Genomic DNA, 19,829 nt, shown 5'->3' on the forward strand with positions numbered 1-19,829 from the left:
GTCGAGCACAAAAATTCAGCCCAATTATCTTTATCTAAGAAAGAGTTATCATCTATTTTAAAAGATCATTTTGGGATCATTTAAAATAAAACTGCTCTTTGGCTTTTTGAACCTCTGTTGGTTCTTAATCACCTATTATTTTCTAACCTGCTTGAGCTCTTTGATAAAACTAGTAAGAGAGATAAAAAGATTGCTGAATTTTCTTTGGGCAGGAAACTTGTCAGAAAAAAGGCACATTAGAGGTTAATGACTAAGGTACACAACTGTGGAGTAGTAGGGGGATTTAAGAGATAACGTGGTATTAAAGGAGCTAGAGAATAAAAGACAAACTCACCTAAACTTTTCACTTGCTGCTGAAGAAATATTTTCAGAAATCTTTTGAGGAGCTGAATACCCTGACAAACAGGCAACACCTGAATTCTCTCAAGGTGTTGCTAAAATACTTGCAAGCACCAAATCAACCACCAAGCTAACAGATAGGATATTATTCATACTACAGTTATACATAATCAAACCTTTGCATGAAACTCTGCAATTTTCATATGAATAGGATCTACTCAAGAAAAAATGAAGATAGCAGACAAATGGAAATAAGTAGAGAAAAAGAGGGTCAAAAGATTAATAAAGAGAAGGAAGAGGCTTTGCAAGCTGAGCTTTTAGATGATTTTCTGCCAACATTTTTAGATCCGACCTGGAATACCCTGCTCTGTGCGAAAGCAACAGGTACAAGCCTTATCCAAAGTTAAATGAAAACCAATTGGAATTTTCCAAAGGATTTTATTAGACTTTACTGGAGGTGAATGTCATTAAAGAACCTGTAGTCAAACCTGGTAGACAGGAGAAGCAGAAGAGATCATACCAATTTACTGTAAGAAACTGCATAGAGAACCCCTGAAACAGAGTACATACATGAAACTAAAGTTTGGCAGCAGCTCAAAGTCTGTATGTTAAAAGTTAGAAAGGAAGGGGGGGGGGGGGGGCATTAGTTTCTGGAGATGTAGGAACAGTAGGACAGTGCAATCAATTGACTAGGGAAATTGTGGAATCTTACTGGAGGTTTTCAAAAGAGGCCAGATGGGCATGTGTTTGGGATAGCTCTTGTGCACCCTCAGGCTTCATTCCAATATTGTGACTTCATAAGTGCGCAGCACTGCATTGTGCTGCAAGTAGAGTACTTTGAATTCCAAATTTTAACTCAAGGCAACACATCTGTCCTTGCTATTGAACTGTTCAAGTAACATGTTAAATAAATCAGAAGTTGTGACTCATGCTAGAAGGGATTTTTGGCAGAACAAATTATAAGCACAATGATCATAACATACCTTTTCCCTTCGTTTTTCTACACCCATGTGATTTAGAAACTTTTCTGGGTATTACAGGAAGCAAATTACTTCATAATATTAAAATGTATTATTCCCACCATTATCCTCTCCTGTTCAGATGAAGACATGATTCTGACTACACCAATGACCTTAGCGATCCCTAATGCTTTCTTTCTTTCATGTGCATGTTACAGGATTCTCAAAACACACATGCATTTCAGTTCTGAACTTGGTAGGAAGAAGCTTCTAGATATGTATGTATCATCATTGAATTGTTAAAGTGCTACTGCATTTTTAAAAATCTAACTTGAAGAGATGAATACTTAGATTTAGCCTTGCGTCACAAGAAACTGCAGGCTGTTTCAGCTATCAAAACAACAAAAGCAGAGACAAAGTCATTCAACCCACAATACTGGAAACAACAAATGGTATTGTGATCCCTGCTTCTACATTGTCAATTCTAACATTAATTGTCATAGCAACCGAAATTTAAAGCTTCATTTACAATGCAGATAATCTTTTAGTTCATGTTGCTCACTCACAACAACTGATTTGCTGATTTACAGTCTATTGCAGTGAACTTCTAATGAGATAAATAAGGCACAAAAAAAACCAACGTGTGACATGCATTGGCACCAGTTAGCCAGTGAGCAACTTAACTTCAATCATTCCTTTACAGCTAGTTATTTCTTCCAATACTTTTAAGAACAAACAGCAGCTGCTAAAGCCAGACAGCTAAAATTAGTTCTCTTGTTAAGGCTGCTTACTCTTCAGCCATAAATAGCTATACAGTGATTAAAACGGTCTTTAAGCAAGTTGTTCATCTGACTTACTTTCAACAGACTTTAAATAAGATTTCTTTGAGGCATGTATCAGATGGGCATTATGCTGCTGGTTTTCGGTGAGGAAAATAGTCCATTTTTGCCACAGTAGGAGGTGAGAATAAGTGAAATGGTGTCCCCTGAGAAATCTGAAAAAGAAGAGAGAATATGAATCATCATACTGTTTATGCATTATATGATGATAATTAACAATGCATTTAATATCAGCCTTACCCTCTGACTTTAGGTGACTGAAACTGCTATGAACTAATTAGTCTGCACACCTGTTTGCACCTGAAAAGCAGATTACCTGAACATCCACCTGGCCACAAAAGGTGGGGTAAGAGGCCGGAAGGCTAAAAATAGCATGGTGCTGGGGACTAGGAAAAGCGCAGCCCTGGGACTGGAGCTGGGGCTAGTGGCTGGGCTTTCCCAGCCCTGTAGCTGCAGTGAAAACTGTACAGAAGTTCAGGTAGATCAGTTTTGCTGGACTGGATCTAAGTGAGACTACCTCTAAGGTAGAGATAAATTAGATGGGGTTGGCCATTTGTAGACCAATCTCACTTTCCTAAACTTCTGTACATGAAGTTGACCTAACTAGGGATCCAAGTGCAAGGTCAGCACCTGGGTGAACTGAAGTTGGATCAGGTGGCCATTTTTAATGCGATCTATCTTCCCCCTAACCTCCCCAAACGTCTGTCCCTAGCTCAAGAAAAAGAGCTCTGAAATCAACTAACATCAGCAATTCTTCCTTGTAATGACTGAAATCCTTTTTTTCAATTGGCTTGTGTAATTTAAGTTTTGAAAAGTGCATTCAGTAGTTTCAAATGACAAGGACATGGAAACAGCAGCTTAATGGCATCCAAAGTGTTAGTATTATGAGCTTTGTATGAATAGTCTTATTGATCTGATTTCCCAATACATTCTTTTCTCTTGCACAAAGATCAGAGGCAGGCTCAAATACTTAACAAATGCACAGTCAACATGAAGACTGGTAGCATTATTAACTTCCCTTTCAAATGAAATCTGTGCATTCAGTCCTTGACTCACTCACACAAAACAATCCCTATATCAGTGATGCTCAACAAGGGTGCTCGGGCACTCTGAGGTGCCTTGAGAACCTTTCATGCAGGTTATGTAATGCTGTGCAATGTTAGCACTGTTAAGAGGGCAAATGCAATTCAGAAGATAAAAGTCACAGATTTCAAAAAGGAATCCATACTGTCAAAAACATTTCTGACCTGCTGTGGTCTTTCTGAGTTCTTTGCAGTACCAGAATTGATCTATTATTTTTCTGAAGTGAAAATTAAGAGCTGGCATTTTTCGAGAGGTGCCTCAAATCTAAAAAAGTTGAGAGCCACTGTCCCATATGAAACAGACTGATCCTCTGTTGCCCTGTGCCTTGTACAGTGCTCTGCATCAGTGCAAACTGAATGCAAGAAGAGTGTAAAATACTACCATTATCTTGTTTATAATTTACACTCACTTTATGCTGGTGTAAATTATCGTACATGGCAAGAGTAACAGAGAATCAACACATTAACTTGAATGGATAAAACCCCAATGGTTTTGAAAGTTGCCATTAGAAAACGTCATGAAACCAAATAATCCATCTCATGCTGGGAACTTAGCTAAGGAGTAAATGGAGAGTTAGTACAGAACTGAACTCTGTACAAGAGTAAAGAATTGAACTTGACCCAGGTCACAACATCTTAGTGGAACTTCCAGCACTAGCCTGCCTAAACCAAAACAAGAGGAGAAAGGAGCTTCTGTGGTTAAAAACAATACAAAAAACAAATCTTAGGTGTCCTTAAAGCTGATCTTGTAAAAGCAACGGGTATTTTTGTTTCTGGCTTTGGTCAAGTGTTTGTACAATGCTGCCTGCGTTCAAATCCATGCATATCCTGCAGGAAGCTCCCTACTATATACAATAGCTAAGCAAACTAAAAGCCTGCAAGCTACAGTGGGAAAGAGGTCACTCAAAGCTATACATCAAAATAAAGCTGAAATATTTCCGTAACCTACTTCCCCCCTCCAATGTCTTCTACACTTCAGTTTCTGTGAAAAACTGATGCTCATTGATTCTTATGCTCAGTTTGCAAAGGTCCTTAAAGAGTGTTGTAGGATTAATTCTTCTTCCACTTCTAAATCCTCCTTCAGTGTCATATACAGCATTTTTAAAATAGGCAGAGATACCAAATAGAAAATACAGCTATGAGACAAAGAACCAGAATGATTCATTTCATGTTCTGAAGGTGAATAACTGGAGTTTAGCAATCCCTCTCTGCATGTTTCACTTAAACTATATAACTAATTGACAACCTATGAAAAAGTCATTAGGAAAACTGAAAACCATGTGTCAGATAAATCCAGAGGGACAGCATGCCCACTTGCGAATTATATAAAACAGCTAGCCCAGATGCAGTATTATTACAGATCATTAAACAACTTGATAGCCAAGCTAGTGACTGAGCAGTGACACAAGGGGATCAATGATTGAAACCTGTTCTCAGGGCAGCAGGCCACCCACCCTTCCTTAAATGCTCTGCAGGAAGTGTGATATGATATCAGAATTCCAGCTTTTACTGAAATAAATGAATCCTCAAGGTTATGAAGAAAACCTTGAAAACATGAGACAAGGATAAATGATACAGCCTGAGTCTGCAACCACCTGACACAACAGCTAAGAGGGGAGAAGTATCCCATGTATTTCACTAAGGGGTAAATTCATGATCAGCTACTCTGGCAGCCAGCACCAGATCACTAGTAGATTTGAGCAGAAAGGCCAGAGTGCAACAGCCCCTGTCTACCCATTGTTGCAGATAAATCCCAACTCCTGCAGTAAGTATTGTGGAAACTGTCTGTAAAGGAGAGAGGAAACAATACTACTCCTAGAGGTACCAAGTTCCCACTGCTATCGCCGAGAAGAAAAAGGGTACAGCCAGCTACCTGCATACCAACTGGGAGGTAGGACCATAGGGGAGCCATGTTGTGATGTTCTGATGAACTTCTGTCTCCTCCACAGGTGAAACACTCAGTGTTTCAGTAATGTCATTTTGGTGTGCGATTTTTTTTTCCTCTCAGTGTCAGGTGTCCTCCTGTACAACATATAGGTACAAAAAGTCATGAAAGACTGAGAAAGGTTATTTCATACCCCAAAAGCCCATCTACCTCTCTCCCAGCTGTACAGTTGGTACAATAAAAGATATCATCCCACAAAAATCCTTGCTTTGTGCATGATAAGGCATTCTTAAAAACACATGTATTTACACTAGGAGCATTTGCCAATTTAGCCTTATTGACGACCCTTTCTAATACAGACATGGCCTCAGCTTGCCTGTATCCATCACTACTTTCAGCTAAAAGATGCTGTTGAAAAATTAGCCTTGACACAAGAAAGGAGCGGAACAGTCCTGTGGGGGAAGTCACTGCAATGCCATATCAAGCAGCACATCTGGGTTAACTGCTAGAGCACTGTTTTGAATGTGATCCAGGCTGAAGCAGACTGAAAGTTTTCTGACTGGTGTTCAGTATCCTATGAAGATTAAGTAACAGTTTCAGCCCAGTTGCTAGCGATGAGATGCCTACAGCACAAAAGCTATTACACTATGATAAAATGTTGTTATTGATCTGATCAGAGAAGACAAGACAGTCAGAGTCCGTCCGTCCCCCCCGTGACAGTCTCTCATGCGTAAGTTTGAGGGATGGGGGTGTGGCAGAGCAGAGGGACAAGTACAATTTCCAGCAGAAAAACCCAAAAGTTTGTGCCTAGGTAAACAGTTTGTTAGTACATGCCTGGAATACAATGCATTTTTTTCAGAATGTAAAATAAATCAGCTACAACTCAGTTATTCATAATCATTTTTCTATTTTAATGACTTGTTTCTTCAAAATTCAGCTCTTTTCCAAAATGTTGATAATGTACCATTAACACATTTTGATGTCAGTCTGTTTTTTTTCCAGTGAAATAGCTTTCAGTTCTAAAGTTGGGAATGTTTGTTTAAGAAAACAAAGAAACCACACATCACAAGAAGCACAAAAGCCTCTCTTTTTTTCTTTTTAATTTGGTTAAAACAAATCAGTAACATCCCGAATATTTTAAATTTGGTATAAATCAGCTTCAGCCACCTAGTTAAGTCAGAAGAATTGAAAATACATTTGTTTTTATCATTTTTAATGTAAGTTAGAAAAATGTAAAAATGACATACGGCCAATTAGCAGGTATCTCTAGTTAAAAAACACCAAAAAAAACCAAACACCTCAGTGGTGATTGTGTGGAGGAACATATGAAAGCGTTTTCTGAGACACAGGAAAGGTGCAGTGAATATGATAAATGTAAAATTTGATGTTAAAAAAGTATAAGCTGTTTTTTTAAGAGGTGTGCAAGTGAGCATTTCTGACTCACTTCAATAGGAGCAATGAATACTCAGCAAGGCTGAGAAGCAGACCATTAGCTGTAATTGCCACTGTTATCATCATCTATTATTATGTGCTATAAAAAACTAGGGGTAGATGGAGTTAAATATTACAATGTGAAACAGGAAATTTGCAAAACCCAAAACAGAATGGAAAATCACTATTGATTGAAAAATAAGCTCACAGAAAAATAAAAAAGCCACCACCACATAGAAGATTAATGTCTAAAGGCAATAGCTGAAGAAAAAGTTGATGGTTCTTACTTGCCATAGCATATAACATTTACCTATGAAAGAAAAGAAATCTGACAAAATTGTATGGAGGAAAATGGGCTCAAAAATGCAAACAGCCTATCCCAGACTACCAATGATTATAAAAAAGGAGAAAATATGAATACAGTTCTGTGTTCAGGCCATATTCAGTTAACCTGATGGCAACATACTCCTAAAATGCTAGAAAATATTTGTATAGAACTGCCCGAAATCTGCAGCACAACACTTCTCAGATTTGTTTCTTTCTTTAATGTATATATATTTATGTGCTACAATGTCAGTATTCGTTCTCAATTTGTAAAACCAAGGTTTGTTTTGTTGTTTTTTTTACATGAAAAATGAAATACAGTTCAGTTATTTTTCAACAAACCCTTCTCTTCCCTAATACATATGGAGGGAGGGAGGGAGAGAGAAAGGGAGAGGAGTTTGCTGAAAAATATGTGCACTATATTTCACTTTTCATGTAAAAAAAATAAATCTTGGTTTTGCAAATTGAGAAGTATCATCATCTACAAAGCACAAATAGAAAGTAAATGTGAAAGGAAGAATGCAAAGCTATGAAGCCTTTATATTGCAAAACCTCCAATTCAGTCAAAAGGGGCCTGCTTTACTCTGCTTGTGAAAGATTCACAGTTATGGAAGCTATTTGTAAGATGTGGTATTAGTTTTGAAAGACATACCTGCCCTTCTCAGCCACCGCAGGCTGTCATTTAAATTTTTTTAAAGGGCCACAGCACAAATCTATTTTTCTTCTTTCTGGCAGTCAGTTCTGCTCACCAGCCAGGGAAAGTATCTTGTCTAGTAATTCTTCCCTATAATAACCAAAATGAAAGATGATATGGGAAACCCCAAGATTTTGATACAAACATGTTGAATACAACAGGCAGAAAGATGACAGAGGTAGTACCCCCTTTCACGCATTATTTGATTTGGGAAGCTGATCTATTAACACCAGAACGGCTACAAGCAGGAGGGAAAAACACATCTCTCTCTGTCAGCTACAAAAACCTAACTGATATACTGTCTATGATGGCAACAGACTGAATGGATAGGGCACAGTGCAAGAAGCAGGGAGATCACTTCCAGGTACTCAGATCTTTGCAGCTAGCTGTTAAAAAGCCATCAACACTTCTGGTTTGCCCTTCATGTCAGGCCAGCCTTTCTAATGAGTAAGACAACTTGACAGAGTAAACTCACGCAATATTTCATCACCTGCAGCCTCCTCCTATTCACAAACATTTTGGAAAGTCCTCCTGTTCTGCCTGTGCTGGTTTATCCTGTTGTTTATTTTGCTGAAACAGCGATTTCTGCAAACAGTGCCTTCTATGTAGTGACAGGCAGGAAGGGCTAATTTCCTTCTGGCTCCTCTCCCTGCACTGAATTCAGTCACTAGAAGAGCAGGCCATCTGTGGGAGGCTTACAAAAGGGTGATGTGGAGGGGAAAAGTACAGAATTGAATTTTACCCAGCTCATAATATCTTAATGGCACTTTCACCACTAGCCTGCCTAAAGCTATTGATCCCAGGAAAAGCAGTGGTTTGAGAAAAAAGGGTATTCAACTTGTGCCCTTATCAACCACCAGTCAATAGCTTCAGCATGTTCTCCCCCCTTTCTTCAGCTGATAGGTTTTAACTGAAAGATGCACCCTTGATAAATGCATATTTTACAGAGCTGGACACATATTAATATCCTAAGTAGCTAGCACCATCAGCTAGAACACTTCTGTTTTATAGGATTATGAACTAAAACCAGGAGATTTCATTAAAATGTACGGGAAAACCTTAATCTTTACTCCTTGAAATGACATTTTTTAAATACAATCCTTTTCTAAGGAGCTTGTATACAAACAGCTGACCAAATTCTGGGACAACTTCAAGCCAGACTGATTCTGCTTCATCATTTTCTCCCACTAAATTTGACTGGGTATCCAGTCTCTCTAAATATTACATATTCATATTTATCTTGGAAAATCAGGTTGCCGAGCACAAGTTGTGAATTATTAAAGCAAACCCTGGCCCCAAGAAACTTAAGTGTTGCACAGATGTACAGATCCTACCAGAGCAGATCTGAAAGACTGATTCTGTATTTTCCCTATATTCCAAGTTATTTAAATCAAAAGCTCCCTGCATCCACTTCTGCTACTCATTACAGATCATATGTAGCCTTCATACAGCGCTTTATAATCTTCAAAGCTGGAAATGATCTGTGGGGCAAGATGCTGACTGTGAAAGCCCTCTGGTGTTACCTCTGGGCCTGCTGCTGATTCTTAAAAAAAAGCCATTGGGAAGAACTCACTAGGCAATGAGATTTAACACTTTTTCCTCAAGGCCTCTTAACATTTCATCTCCCTACCATACTGTAACTGAACTGCTGGCAGAAGATACTCTTGCAAGCCAAGTCCTCAGGGATAGCTCTGGAGCAAGCTCTGCTTTTTCCAGGTGAAGGCAGAAATCTGGGGAGCAACGCTGATGCAATAGTTAAGTGTCCATCAGATTAATTTAGCTGGTGGCCGAGGGACAAATCTAATGTAAAGACATCTTGTGATGCTTCCTTAACATGAAAAAGACAATACCTAGCTATGTGGCTGGTAAAGAACGGATTCCTTAAAAAGATCCTTAAAACAGTTTTACTCTTAAAGGGCATTGTGAAAAATGGCATGATGGTCAGAAGATTGGTGCCCAGCCCTATCTGGAAATCAGGCCTGTGAGAAGTCTCAAGTTGGCACCCAGCTGCAGAATCCAAAATCACGAGTTCCTTCTGAAAAGATGTCCTCTTCTGTCTCTACATGACCAACTTGAAATTTGGATACTGAAGATATTAAAAGGTGTAGTTCCACACTTTGTGACTTTTCAACTGCACAAATATTGTCTCAAAATCATGGGGGTACATGCATGAACCCTACACAATGGCATTTCTGCATTTTCAGACCAGAACTTCACTTTCAACAGGTATGCACCAACATGATACTAGAAAGCTGGATAGCTCCATTCTGAAAGGCAAACTATGAGACTACTGACAAAGTGAAAGCACTGTATTCCTTATATGACCTGTAGACTACAGCATCTAGCTATTTCCCTGACATGGAATCTATCCAATGATTCTTTGTTACCATTTTTTGGTCTCTAGCACAAACAAACCAACATTGTACTAATTATATCAGGTGAATAAACACCATTTATTATCCCCAAAATAACATGAAGGACAAGTGTTAAAAAACATAGAAAATTAAGAAAGTTTAAAAGAATCTTTTAAAAAGGAGCTTTTCCATAGTGGATTCTAGTTAGTTTGCTCATTATGAGTGTGAATAGTGAAAAAGCATTTGCTTTTAAGTTTGTGTAAATTTTTGCTCTTTTCTGGGCTGGGTGATTTTTCTGCCTATGACAGGTGACTATTATAGCAAACAGCACAACATATACTATTTACTCTTTGAGCAGTGTAGAGGAATATTTAATTCCATACATCGTTTGCAAGTTTTCTGTATTGCTTCTATAGAGAAAATATTCAGTATTCAGTGTTCTTAAAGGAAAAGATACTTGCTCTTGGAAAAAAATAGGAACATGATGTTTGTGAAAGTTGGGAACAGATTGCAGTATACTAGAAGCCACACTAATTGACACAGGAGCGAAGAGACTCTGCGCTCAAGTCCTGCGACCTGGTAGATGGATGGATATTCATCCCCAAACAACATACTGAAATAAAAGGTGGTGCTCAATCATACTGAAAATGGAGCTGGAAAAGACCACAAGAGGTAACCTGATCTAATACCCTGCTTAAAACAGGATCTTTCTTTTCTAAAACTTCTCAAACAAATGTTAGTGTAATCTGTACTAAGAAATTCCTATGGAGGGAGATTCCACAACCTCCTGTTCCAAAGCTTAACCTCCCTTGTTACAATTTAACTTCATCACATCTGGTCTTGTCCCTGTGGATAAAGAACAATGACTGATCTCCTCTTTCTACCAACCATTTTTGCATTTAAAAATGAAATCTTGAAATTCACTTCGCTCATTGGTCAAGCCAAGTCCTCATTTGTGGATCATCAAGACCTCGTTCAAAGTCAAGGTGTTCAATCAGCCTTTTCTCTTAACAAGTAATGGAGAAACATGGTAGGCTGATTGTTTAAAATTTTAGATTAATTAATATTCAGTTAACAGTTGACAAGTTTTGTCTGATAAATGAAAGAAGTATTTCTAGAAATACAAAAATAGTTTACGCAATATTTAGTTATGCATTTGCCTATATGTAGTGCCTATATGAACACTAACTAGATTAGTAGGACAGCGAGTTATTGTTCCCCACTTCCATTCCCCTTTAAAATAGACTACTGATTTCTATGCTATGTGTTAGTAAGTGGAATAATAACCCTAGGATTAGATCTGAAGAATACACCTATGTTTTGACCTCTCTGGCTTTTGAACAAGAATAAAATTACTGAAGAGGTGCACTGTAAGATTGACAGGCTACAGGTAACTCTTTATATCTGCAAAACATTTGAAAAATTTAAAAGCTATATACAATATACAGGAACCTATCAAAATGAAGGAGGCGGGCACCCAATTTCACGGGCAGATCATGGGGCCAGCCCCCATTTTCATGGGTTAGTGCAAGAGAGACCCCCACACCTCTGATTAGCTTACAGGCCCTGGTGTTCCTGCCCCTTACCACTGATTAGTTCAAAGGGCTGTCCATTATGTGCTCCCTCACCACTGATTAGTAGACAGAGGCAAAGCCACATGACAGGCAGCCCTCTCAGCCAATCAGTGGTGAGGAGTAGGGGAGAGGGCACAACACCCATCTTGGTCACTCCCCTTTGTGCTAGCAGTCCCCATCCCATTTTCCCCCTAGTGGGCTGCACAGCTGGGCTGCAGCAGCCATGAGGACTACTGGCTACCACTGGGGAGCCAGCATTTTATTTTTTTTTTTATTTTCATATTTTGTGGACATTGCAGATTTCACAATTTGTGTGAAATCGTGAATTGAGAGTTCACTTCCGGACTTTCTGCTTTTGCTACCACATGGGCATTGAAAATAATCAGTGGGCTTTTTCACCCAATATTTAAAATAAAAGATATATGGCAATTGCAGTATGTCACAATTATGCATTAATAATTAGAAAATAATTTGGTAATGGGCTTTTACTGGAAGCGTGAAAGCTACCAGACCTTTACTGTCTCATTTTATCCCAAAAGGTCTGTCCTATTTTGGAAACTTAAATACTAGCTATCTAAGAGATTATACACCACTCAAAGTAACAGCTGCCTTAATAACAAAATGTTCATTTTACTCAAACTAGATAACGTGACATGCCAGAGGCTGAATTTCTGAACACTTGTCAACTTCACTGCAAGATCACATTGGTAATTCTTCCATTACAAATTCAGCTTTGTAAGACAACAATCCTTCCTTTGCAAGGCAACTAAGAAGAGTGTGTCTTGTGAACCTCTGTAGCAGATGAAAGAGCATCTAACACAACTTGCCATATGGATTTACAGTGGCTGTGCCACACTCTGTACATATTAGTGATTGTTGCTACAGATGTAAAGCACAAAGTTGATTGGGAAGGAATAGTTCACTTTCCTAATATTTTATATTGCAGCCACTAAACCAGTTTCAACAAATTCTTTAAAGGGTCTCTATGAAAGGGGGCTTTTTCAAATCACAATAATTTAACAAGCTACAAAAAAGAAATCAGCTAGGGAATTCATGTTTTCTGCCTCATTACAAAACTCAAGATAGTTACAATTTTGTATCACATCTGAACAGAAGACTGGAATAAACTAACTTTATTATACAATAGATGTTGGTAACATATGAACTTATTTCAAGATCAGGCATTTTCCTTGCTCAAACCTACCCACTAATCCATTTTGTCAGCTATTGGTGGCAATGATGGAATTAGAGAACTGGCCTTTTTGCAACTTCAAGGCTTTAATGATTTTGTAATTCAATACATACCATCTCTTCTATTATAGTTGATTTTCAATTATCCCAGTTTATCCCTTGAAAGGGTCCTCTAGTGCAAGCTTTTGGCAACATGATCAAGTCAGTTGATAAAGATTAAGAAAGATACAGATACTGTACTCAAATTAAACTGATACTTTCTGAACACAGAAGCACAGAAATTTTTAAACTGGATCTGCAGACTTACAAGCACTAGTGAAAATTACTGCTTCTAATTGTAGTTACATAACACAAAATACTACTTAGTTACATTACAAGTGGCTCACTAATTATTTACCTTGGTTTTGCACATATTCCAAATTTTAGTTAGATACTATCTTGTACTAACATCTTTACTAAATGTTTAGTAAATACAAAGCTCGAGGACAATTCTCCAATATCTGTGACCATGCCTATGGTGCTTCCCTGCCTAGAGCAAGGCCACCATAAAGAAGTCTACCCACTCACACTCCATGTGTGCCTGAGTCCAGCAAGCTGGAGTGTAGGTCCAGCCCTTAGAGCCTTGCATTATTGTTAGTTTTATGATATAATTACTTGTTTGGGGAGCTGCAGAAAGCAGTAAGTTGGCTGTCTGCCCTAATCTTTATAAGTAATGTCAATTCTTGGAGGAGAATTCAACTTTAGGAACTAAGCAGTGATGTTTTGACTGAAATTCCTGAAAGAGGAGACTGCCTACAGGCTGTTTCTGAACATCTGTGTTCCAGAACTGCACTACATAGTGAAACAGATTAAGAAAATACTAGACTATATATTAGGTCTGTACGAAGAGGCTAGTATTCGCTTTGGATTTGGATTCGGCCAATTTGGGGGGGACAGTGATTCGATTTGGCAATTCGAATCACTGTCCTGAATCAATTCGGCCGAATCTGATTCAATTTGGCTGAATCTCAGAATTTAACAGGCCCCAACCCCTGCCTGCTCTCCCAGCCCCATCAATGGCTGCCCTACCTGATCCCAGAGTCCCAGCTCTTATAAAAAAAAAAACCCAAAAAACAAAAAAAAACCCCCCATACTCAGGCTCCTGCCTGGCCGGAGAGGGGGTAGTGATCCCTGCTGCCCCATGCTGTGTGGGCAGCTCTGCCATGAGCTCCCAGAAGCCCACAGCTGCTGCGAGGCTTCCCCCACGCACCCCCACCCCCCGTTTTTTTTTTTTTTTTAAGAGCCAGGACATTGGGGCTGGGTGGGGCAGCTACCAACAGGGCTGGGAGAGTGGGTGTGGAATGGGGGTGCATGGCAGAGCCCCCCCATGCAGCACCATTACCTTGCCTTTCCCTGTTAAAAAAATAGGATACAGAGAAATAGTTACACTAAAACCCAATCCAGTAAGTATGTACTCATGAGCTAGGGATAGAAGTTGCACATAAACCAGTTTAAGTCATCAGAAACTGGTTTAAAGCTGTAACAGAACAGAAGTTCAGTGCATATAAACCAGTTTCAAAATGGCCAAAACTGGTATAAGATAAACCAAAGCTGGTTGAATGTAGTATTGGGCTTACCTCATTTGGGTCAAACTGGTTTATGGAACTTGTGTCCCAGACCCCTTCCTGGTTCAAGTTAAATCGGGCCCCCAGCATCCCAGCATGCTTTTCAGCCCTAGGGCTGGGCTGTGCTGTCTGCTCCAGAGAGCAGGGCTGGTGGCCCTGTCCCTCTGCTCTCTAGCCAGAGTAGGGCTGGGGGCATGGCCAGATGCCAGCCCAGCTTACTTCCTGAGGCATAGGGAGAAGGGAGTGGGCTTATCTTGTCTTTTTGGTGTATTACATTCCATTTTAAGTTAGACTAAAGTGCATGTGCTCTCACTGTGTTTACTGGGCTGTATCTTAGCTTAGGCAAAGGTTTTGGTTTTTCTGTCATGTGCTTGAGGTTGCAAACTGCTGTGTTCAATACATGCTCACATCAGAGAAAGGACTATTCTTGTTCATGCTTTTATGATCAAGCTTTTATGAATTCAGTGCCACTACCTTTTCTCACTCCACCACTCAGTCTGGTGGTGGCTGCCCCCCCACTCTGAGTGCAGGAGAGGGACAGGCAAAAGCCTGGCAGGCACTGCCCCGCAACCCAGGCAGACCTGGCTCGAGTCCCACGTGGGACAGGGAGGAGATTTAAACCCACACCCTCCAGTGTGCTAGCCCCAGGCTGGTCCCTGGCCATGCTCCCTCCATTCCAGCAGGGAGGGGTGAGAGCCTTGGAGGACTCTCTCTCTCCACTCCCCTTTCGCTGGCAGGCATGCTCTAGTGCCCACTGGCTTGAGCCACTGCAGGCATGTGGTTGCATTTCCTGAATCAAAAGTGAATGTGTTTATTTGCTAATCAATTCAATCAGCACACCTTAGACTAACCTGCAGAGACTGAACAGATTCAGCTTCAGGCTTTTTCACTCTCTGTACCTAGCCCTGATCAACTTTGTTCATGCAACTAGTCACTGATTCCAATGGCAATATGTGCCTGAGTAGTTTCTTACTTGCCTTTAGGATCGAACACAAGCTGGTCTCTTATTTCTGCAAGGAGAAAAAGTAGTAGAGAGCACATTGCATATTTTATGAAAATGGTCTTATTTTGCTACAAACTCAAAATGAGTTGTCTGCTTGTATAAACACAAACACACACATACCAAGGACAATTTAAGAGGTGAACAAAATTAAAAATAGATTAACTCAGTAACGCTAAATAACATGTTCTGAAAAAAAAAAACCAAAACAAAAAAAACCCCACCACCTGAAATCCTGTCCCCACTGCAGTCAATGGAATTAAGATTTTCTGCCATGCCTTAATATAAGTTTCCATGTGGCTTATCCCCATGGACTACAATGGAACCTGGCTAATAAATACACAAAGATGACCTTCTTGAATACTATTAACCACTTGAAAACACTCATCTCTTTGCTAAAGTTACATCAAGGATAAATTTGATCCATTCATGCCACTTCAGCATAGGCTACAGATGTTGGCTTGTTTTGAAAGAGAAAGAAAAGCTTTTCTTTTTCTTGTTCCCAGTATTCCAGAGCAGCGGATACATCCATTAAAGATCATAACAGGCTTGTTGATAGAGTTAATCAGCTAGAAAAGTTGCCAATGATCATCAGTATTGTGCTTAACCTTTCAGTCAATTAAGATGACTGGAGTGAGCTTTAGAAAATGTGAACATAACTTTATCACCAAAATGTTTAGAAAGAGAAGGGAACAACCGTACGTGTCAATTAGATTGGTTTGTTTTTAAAGGATCACTGAATACATCTACATAGCCCCTTCTAGTGAAGGAGAGGTGACTTTTCCTATCATTAGTTAGAGGCATACCTGGAATCATTCTCCCCCTTGCAGTTTTCTACATAATATTTGACAATAAAATGTAGAGTCCAATTTGCTGAAACCAGATTGCTTTCTTTGATGCTTTTACTCTGTCTCATATGTCACAAACATGTGGTTCCAGCTCTGGTGATATTGTGAGAATACTCAATAAGAGACTTGTAACAGGCAGGAATTAAGACATGTAAACAATGTGTTTGCTAAATTTGGGATATTCTGGTTAAACAAAGAGAAAAGGATTGTCAAAACTGGTTTAGCAACGTCCATTAGTCTCCATGTAGAAACTAGACGGGATAGTGTGACAGGGGCAAGCTTTCACGCCCAGTGCAAACACTGGCCTGCCCCCTGTCTATGGGTCAGCCACGCATTATAATATGCAATAATATCGATGTGATAATTAGGCAGAATGCTGCCCATTATACACCCCAATATTGGGGGGCTATCCACAGCTCTGTTCCACCCCTAAATCGCAGCTCATGCCTCACGAATGGCATCTCAGGCAGCCAACTCAACAGTCCCCTTCGCCCATTAGCTGTGGCCCCTTCCCTGGGACCTTCAGCTTCCCTTTAAGCCCTGGCCCCTTCTCAGGCCAGTCAGAACCCCAAGCTTCTCTGCTCTATATGGGCATCCCTCACAGTGGGCCCCTGGCCCTTTTGACCCCTATTGGTGTCCTGGCCCCAGCACTGACCAGTCAGGTTCCCCAGGTTAGGTCTAAGCCTCCTGCCTGCACTCAGAGATCGGGGTCCCCCCAATCCCAGCTCAGGTGCTTCAAAGCATGCCTGGCCCTGTGGGGTCACTCACCCCAGCAGGCTCAGGCACTTAAAGAAGCTTACCTGGCCTTCTCTGGATTAGATGGATCATATAACCCACCTGAAGGTGAGGGCTGGGGTTAAGGCACCCCTACCTGCCTTTCACCAGGGTGGTAACTGGCCTGGTATTTCCTGGGGGCTCCCATACCACTGGGAGCCCCACCAGACCACCCACTCCTGGCAGGGTGCAGTTTTAGGTCATACCCAGGACCACGACCTCCTGCTCCTACTTGCAAGATGTTCCCATGCAGAAGCTCAGCCAGGCAATGTTTCTTTCCTGCCTCCCAGCAGCAAACTGCTCTTGTTTAGATAGGCAGACAGAGTTCTAAAATGGCCGCCGTAATCAAACACCTGCTGACTGCTTGATCTAGCCCTTAAAGTGGCAGGCACCAGTGATGCTCTGCCACAGACAGAAAGCAGCAGCCATTTTTGGCTGACAGGTGGTAAATACTACTGTGACTGCTCTCCACAGAGACAATACGGCTTCTTCATGCAAGTACTATCTATGTCTTTTACTAATAGCCAAGCTCAGCCAGGTAGGTCAGTGGTTTTCAACCTGTGGTCTGTGGACCCCTGGAGATACTTACACTTACAATTCAAAGGGATCTGCACCTCCATTTGAAAAATTGTAGGGGCCACTGACAAAACTCTTCTTCATTAGGATAATGTATTATATTTATACAATTGCATGCAGTGGCTGGATAAATCATGACATCACAAATAAAAAAAACCCACGAAAACAAAATGGCTTCTTAAAAATAGCATTTTAAAGTCCGGCCTCATATTTACTTCATATGCAGTAGCAAAAGGTTGACAGCAAGCTCAACACCACAAGTACTTGTATGTTATATTTTATATTTTATTACCTTCTGCAGTGTTTCTTGCTGTCGTGAGAAGCATTGCACACCGGTGCTTATCTAAGGAACAAAACTCTGCACGAATAGAGTGTGGCCACTGACAAGAAGTATTTTCCAAAGGAATCCATTGCTTCTGATATTAAATAAGTGTCAAACAACAGAGACAGGAGGAGTAGGACAAGGAAGACAAAAGCAAGAATATGACTAAAAAAAAATTTGGAGAGAAAGAGGCAGGCCTGAGAAGGGGCACCTCCATTTTTTGTTAGCCTGCAGCCAGCTCTCTCCAATTGATAAGGGACAGGAGGGAAGGAATAAGCCTATATGGGGCCACATGCCATAAATTGCCTTGATTCTACTCTATTATTGCAATCCATGCAAGCTTTCCTCAGGCTTCTGAGAGATGATGAACTCAGCTTTAATATTTGTGAAGAGCAGAAATTGAGTGTTTGCCATGGCCTGAATCAGCATGCTCCTATTCTTTATATGACTGCAACTGAAGTGTGTAGTTGAATAGCAATTGTAACATGACAGCTTTGGCGAGTACTCCAAGTACCCCTGCAATTGCTATCTGGTAGTTAATTAGAATCAAGGGCCTCTTTGTTAATAAGGATACAAATAGATGTTGCATTTGTTCCAGGAGAAAACCTTTTGTCCCAGGATCATACAGGCATAATGTCCATTAGCCCACTTCAAGTCCTTCTGAGTTTTGCCAGATAACATACACTAACACTTTCCCTGGGATATCCTGCTGTATGTCTGTATGGCTATTGCAGTTAATTCCAGGGACAATCTGTGCACTCTTGCTAGCCATCTACTGGCAAAGGAGCAGCAATTCAACTTCAAAGGGTGATGTGTATACAGGATTATGCTACCCCAATTTTAATCTGGGTCACATCTTGGAACAAATCAGCCCATGCCAACTGAGACATCTATTTACAGCCCAACACTCAGAACCTCTTTATTGGGCTGCCTGTACAAATAGCATTCAAATTGCTGTTAACAAACTGCCCATATTCCTGCTATTATAAATAGTGCACATTCCAACTCTGGGTCTCAAGGGCTTAGTACACACAGTCAAAAAGACTGAGGCTGAATTGATTCAGTCTTTACAGGTTAAGCTGCAGAGATTGAACCGATAAGCAAATGAACACACATTCACTTTTGATTCAGGGAATGCAGCCACATGCTTGCACTAGCTCAAACCAAAGGGGGAGAGGGGAGGGGCTAGAGGATGCCTGCGGTGTGTGGGGGAGAAGGTGTTGTCATTGAATTCATAAAAGCTTAAATAAGAATAGTTCTTTCTTAGAAAAACTATAAATTGAAGAACTATAGACAGCCTGGGGTATGTGTTCGCTTACTCTTCCTGCTGCTCCCAAGGTCTCTGGGATTTGCAGTCTACAATCACAGTAGCAGGACTCTCAGGCTGCTTGTCACTTCCTTTTCCTGCTTCCAGGTGCCTCTGGGATTTGTAGTCCAGTCACAGCCAGCACTAAGTTTTAGCAGAGAAGAGCAGCTCTGTACTCTGGAGGGGGGGGGTGAGGGGGGGTCCGGATCCTCAGCTGCAGCTCCAGCTCTGCTCCAGAGATTAATCACTCGCCGCGTGTGAGCAGGCCTCCACCTGCCTCCTGCTCAGGGTCACTCCCGCGGCGTTCCTCTGGCAAGTTCCGCAGCCCTTGCCTGCAGGGATGGGATGCTCAGCCACTCCCCTCTCCCTGCAGCCTGCAGGGAACTGACCCCTCTCTACCCCTCTGTGGGGCCGGAAATACCTTTGGGCAGCCTCCCTCCTTCAATCCTGCGTGAGATGCTACTCTGGAAATGTGGTGGGTATTTTCCTTCCTTTCCGGTCTCCAGCTGCAGCGCTGCCGGCCCTCCATGCAGTGAGTTTTGCTTATTTTTATTCTCTCTGTCTGTTGCTGCAGGCTGCTTTCCTTCTCCTGACCTCCCCTGACCAGCACGTAAGACACCTTGGGGCTTCTGTTCGCTCCCTCTCACTTCTTTACACAGATGTTCTCCAGGGAGATGAGTGATGGAATGAACTTGTTTGCTGGCGTGGCATCGCACTGGATCAAGCG

The 19,829-nt window shown here is 40.9% G+C and overlaps 1 protein-coding gene across 1 annotated transcript in view; it reads right to left on the reverse strand.

Annotated features, from left to right (window-relative positions):
- The window catches only part of OTUD7A (OTU deubiquitinase 7A), a 193,123-nt gene extending 175,927 nt beyond the window's left edge, over positions 1 to 17,196 (reverse strand). The window contains exons 1-4 of the mRNA XM_025199446.1: positions 17,131 to 17,196; positions 7,512 to 7,643; positions 5,093 to 5,241; positions 2,156 to 2,292 (exon numbers count right to left, since the gene is read on the reverse strand). The gene's annotated coding sequence lies outside the window, so the exon portion shown is untranslated. The remainder of the gene's footprint in view (positions 1 to 2,155; positions 2,293 to 5,092; positions 5,242 to 7,511; positions 7,644 to 17,130) is intronic.
- Between the last annotated feature and the right edge of the window lie 2,633 nt (positions 17,197 to 19,829).

Source organism: Alligator sinensis, unplaced genomic scaffold (genome assembly GCF_000455745.1).
Source record: "Alligator sinensis unplaced genomic scaffold, ASM45574v1 scaffold458_1, whole genome shotgun sequence".
In the NCBI taxonomy this organism is placed as follows: Eukaryota; Metazoa; Chordata; order Crocodylia; family Alligatoridae; genus Alligator; species Alligator sinensis.